Below are 5556 nucleotides of genomic sequence, written 5' to 3' on the forward strand. Positions count from 1 at the left end.
CATAGTGACTTCTTTTCTCTTGTACGGAAAACCAAAGTTGGACGGCGCGACGGACCCATGTGTTGAAATGTAATCATGCCTTCAAACTGCAATGCTACGAAAATCAGCAGGAGGGAAAGTGTATTTGAAGTCGTTCTTTAAAACATGATGCAACAGAAGAAGTTTTATTACATTTTGCAGACTTCTGATGGAATTTGAAATGTTGTTTAAACTGAAGTAAATAAGATTTTATTTGGAATAAAAGAATGATTCACCAAACTGTGTTGTTTTGAGCAGGTGTCATGAAAAGACAGCTAAGCCAAGCTGCTCTGTGATTCATGCGTCGTTAATTGCCATCTGATTATGAGGGTGAATTGGCCTGGAAATGAAATGCAACAGCGAATAAATGAAAGAGAAAATGGAAGCTTGTGGAGTTTGAGCTCATTTAAAGGGAGGCGTCAGAGGTGCAAAGCAGGATTCAAAAGTCCTTCTCCCAAAAGATTGTGTTAATGGAGCCGTCTGACACTGTCTGTTTGTCTGATGAGGTTAGATCTGATACACGCGCAAAACAAACAACAAAACAGCTGTCACACTCTGGAGATGATTACTCTGATAATGTCACTAACTTTGCATTTAAATTTAGTACAACATCAGCTTTTAATAACAAATCATTTGAGAAGGTGTCCATTGCACATCAGTTCACATACAATCTCATTAGACTTGTTTTCAAAAAGGGACTCTCCTGATCACTCCAAATGCTTTCCCTGCAAAATCTGCAGTTTTCACTAATTTGTTAAGGTGTACCTTGAGATCCAATAACTCAGAAAGTGAAAGTGCCTGCTACTGGAGAAGAAAATTGGTAATCTATTGAAACAACCATCTGCCTGTTTACGTTGGTTGCAGTCAACAGTAAAAAGCAAAAGACACTGCACACTTACTACTTCAATACGTTTAGTGCCAAAATTCACTATATTCAGTCATTTTGAATTTTGTTGCAGCCTAACATATGTTGTAACACGTGGTGGAATTTTATGTTTAATTAAAAAATGTCAAAATGTGTTTTGTGAAATTCTATTTATTGAAGTATGCCAGCCACATCTGAGAATGTCCGTTATCATGAATTGTTAAAACAAATGAGTGGAAAGGAAGGTTCCCTATGGCAACTGTACAGATCTACTAGACCTAGATACTTATTACTTACTTACCTGTGCATCAAAGCAATTTTGTCTTTAAAGGGTATTCATTCAGTGTTGTTAGGCAAAGGAATCAAAAAGAGGGACAAGGGGTCTCCATGCCAACACAAATGTGGCATCTACAAAGAATTGATGCAGATTTGCAATAAAACACTCACCAAACAGAAATACAAGGAGGTTGGCCTGGTGGTTCAACTACATAATCCATGATTAGATGGTCAAAGTGAGCAGGCCTTTGGGTTGAAATTACACCAAATATAAGTATTTTTAGTATGTTTGCCATTTCAATTGTATATGGAAAACAAAATTCCTGGAAGACGATGACTAGCTGTGGTGGCAACAAAGGAAAAGTCAAAATTAATAAATAAATACATAAGAAAATAAATAAATAAATAAGACAACCTGGTGACCAGAGTGGGGGGTTTGTCACCCAAACTGTTGGCATCAGACCAGACTATGAATAAATAAATGAGTCATCAGGGCTTGAATATGGCCTATAACAAAAGCAGAATTATCATATACACCTATCTAAAACATCAGCACCAGTTATAGATCTCATATAGCATCATTGTGTTAATACTTTTCTGGAGACACATTTTACTTCCATTTTGAAAGCAGGTGTGACACTGTGTAGGCATTCTCCAGCAGCAGGACACGGAGCAGAAATATAATTTGCTAACACATAAATCAAGTGTGCAAAGAGCATTAATTAGAAATTCATTAAAAATTCAGACTCAGCGGCAGGTGTGCAAATAAAGGATTAGCTAGACATCAATTATACCACATAAGAGAACATCCTAATTGCAATTCCTGGATTGATTTACAGGGGGAAACAATCAGGCCGCGTGCAATATGGCTGATTGCTCATTTTCCGGAAAAATAATGAGGAAAACACCTCACCAGGTAGCTGCGTTCCCCTGCTGCAAATGAACACACTCCACTGTATTCGTCTGTTTGCCACATTTTAACACTAATCATTTAGAAATATAACAGGTAGGAGTCTATTAAGACACATCGCCCAATAATTACCTGCACACATACAAATATATACACACATCCATTACGGCATGGCAGCCCATCTGTTTTTGGGAAGTTCTTAAGCACCAAATGTTGCAGCGTTACGGCTCAAGTTTTGTAGAAATCTCCCACCTCCTCTGTGTTCCTGATTACCGCATTATGGCATCTGCTTAATTAGCTTGGCTGGAGTGGTATGTTGCACACTTGGGGGTGGTAAAAAATGCCCTTCCCTCTTGCTCATTATCTGCCTGGATTCATGTGATGGATAATCTCTCCTGACAGACATCGGTATTGACATAGAGGACAGCTGTCAGTGATGCGTGCCCATAAAATAAATAAATAAAATAAATAAAAAACTCGCAGAAGGAAAGGCACATAGGTGTAGACGCAGCCAAAATCCTCACTCCAAACTCCTCGTGCTTCATTTCGGATCTGTCGATGCTGCAACACTTCTAATTACACTGGATTTAATTTTATGGATGAAAGTTTTTTGGGGGGAGACGGGTGCATTTTGATTACTACAGGTAATGCTCAAAGTAGAACCTCCTGCCAGTGTGTTTTGTAAATTGGTTTGCTGTCCAACTCTTGGCTAGAAATCAACCTCATTATTGCCATGTGGGAATATCGAATCATTATCTGCAACGTGCTTCTGGGCGATTATCCCGCCATTTGCAACTTTTTCTTGATGGGGTAGTGAGAGTTTGGACAAAATTGTGGCTTGTTAATAAGGTGAGGTAATATAGTTTTAAGGCTTGGCAATCAAAAGCGAGCATCTCTGCCATTCCAGCAGGATTTTTATGAAGTAAACTACAGCCTCATTGCACCGTGAACCTTGTGTGTTTAATGACTATCCACACATATCCACTTGTTATGGCTTATATAGTTATTACATATACTTGTTTTATAAAGGTTGTGACGAGCTTGTGGTCTCGCAAAAGATTGTGCAAACTCCATTAGCCTCTGTATGATTTTGTGCCCCTTTTGTCAGCTTTCTGCAGCTTCTGAAACTAAACTAATTGGCATTTTTCATATACTGAACATTTCAGTTGTAATTACAGATATGATTATACTTTTTGTTCGTTTCTGTCAATAGTTTGAAATAGGGTCCAAAATGGGTTGCCTCAGATAACAGCATATTGAGTGAAACAGTTTTATAACAAGATCATCGGATCCCAATTCAACATACACTTTATATTTGAGGCAGTTATACATTTCTTGTAGTTCAGCGACCATGACATCGGAATGAAAAGCAATGTTTGGAGTGTATGAATATACATTTTCATTATGACACTGAAAATATTAAGGTGAAAAGGCTTTGTCAATTTTAAATATGTGTTTATTGTGGAATGACATGAGAGCACCCAGATGCCAACATTATGTTCCATTTTTGCAAATAGAAGCTGTGGCTCCTTGTGGACTTTTAAAACTAGCGACAAAACAACATTGTTTGTAAAAAGTAAATTCAATGGCACTTTTGTGTTGAGTATTCTTCTGTGGACAAGAGCCTTTAGAACAGCATTCATTTAAAAACACGTCTAGAGATACTTATTTGTCAAGGACTATTATGGAATAAACACTTTTTCACAGCACTAAAACTCCAGTGTGCTTCATCGATGGCTAATGGACCAATGCTCTCCAGTGTCTGGGCCTAAAGAGAGTGGAGAGGCCAATTAGTGCATGTGGCTTTGATTAGTCCTGATTCCACCACACTGCGGGAGGAGCGTAAAACGACTTTATCAGTTTCTCTTCATACTCTTTTTGACAGAAGCCCTACCATGGGAGAGTGTATGGAGCTTCATGATATTAACAGGTAAATGTGAACATGGTAACTAAAGCACAATGCCCATGGCTAAGTCCATATACCTACCCAGAGTGAGTGCATGTGAAACTGAAATAAATGTCTACAGATGCATGAACTTGCCCTAAAAGAGGTTTGCTTACTCTGTGATCTCATTCTTAAATGAAACCAATTTGCCTAGAAATTGGTTCTTGGGCCTAATGCTGAACTGGGTACATCAGCGGCACTGCACACGCACAAACACTTTCACAGTCACACCATTTCCAGCCCTTCCCTCGCCGCAAATCATGTTGGACTTTGAAGTGCTAATTTTGGAAGTTTAGCCAATTTTTATTTGCTGCTTTGAAATGTATCCCCTAAGCTGCTGCACCAGCAATGAAATATACAGACCTTTACAATGAGGGATAAGTGACCAAAATGAGAAGCGCTGGGTTTTCTTCCTCACATTATATAACTGTGAATAATCCGCACAGAGCACTTCTCCTGTGCCATCGCCGCTTCAATTTAGATTTCTAAATATTATGCAGACTTTCACTTTTGCCTCATTCTTCAATCCCTCCCTAAAGTTACTACTCATTTAACCCTTTTTTGACCAGAAGTCATTTTGGGATCAATAACTATTTATTTTATGCAAAGCAAAAATACTCTATTCAAAGTTTTTTGACTGATGTCCAGTCATTGCTTGGACCTTATAGTTTCACATATTCTGCCTGTATATAGATCCACAGTGCAGAGGCTCACGCAGATACTAGACGCCTTTATTTATTTATTTTAGATAGCCCCTTCAAGTGGGTCCTTGAAAAAGACATAAATTGACTCAAAATAATAGGTCTTCTTGTAAGTTGTAAACTTGAAATATTTCAGTGGAAATTTGTCTGGGAAACTGTAGTTGCTGGTTCATATCCTGCGCATCCCTAAACAAGACACTTTTTCCCCCATAGACAAAAGGAAAGGACAAAGCACATTGCTGATGTACATTATCCAAATGTGCCATTGCCATTCAAGAATGACCTCAATCAGAATCCTTCTTTAACTCATATGCCTGGTGCTGGGGCATTACACTATAGTAAAGGAAGTGGATCAGATTGGCTCCTGTGAGCAGCCCCAGCTAATAACACAGAGAGCAGAGGAGAAAAGATTTGGAATGCACAGCTCTGCTGCTTTAACACAGTCCTGGACTTGCCACCAAATTGCTTTGGTAATCAGCTTTTTGAAAAGCTTATTTACTGCTTGTTTTGTATTTATTGTAGTTCTCAGAATGAAATATAAAATTGGATTTTATTACATGTGCAATTTTCTCCTCTCATGAAAGATAGAGCGAGCGCGTGCACATCACCTTGTTGAGCACAGCTGATCCACAGAGGATGCATATTGTATATTATTCTCCATTATCTGCAGTTTGGATGCCGTCTCTTTCTGCTGCTCGGGGGCAGGAGGCGATGGGACCAAGGGAAACAAAGGCTCCCACATCAAAAGGCCTATGAGCCACACTGGATTCATCTGTGGATGTGAACTGACAGGGACAGTGTAAGCATCTACTGTTTATGACACTATTTTGGTAGTACAGCA

The sequence above is a fragment of the Boleophthalmus pectinirostris genome, unplaced genomic scaffold (genome assembly GCF_026225935.1).
Source record: "Boleophthalmus pectinirostris isolate CB_2022bp ecotype Guang Dong unplaced genomic scaffold, ASM2622593v1 HiC_scaffold_19, whole genome shotgun sequence".
In the NCBI taxonomy this organism is placed as follows: domain Eukaryota; kingdom Metazoa; phylum Chordata; class Actinopteri; order Gobiiformes; family Gobiidae; genus Boleophthalmus; species Boleophthalmus pectinirostris.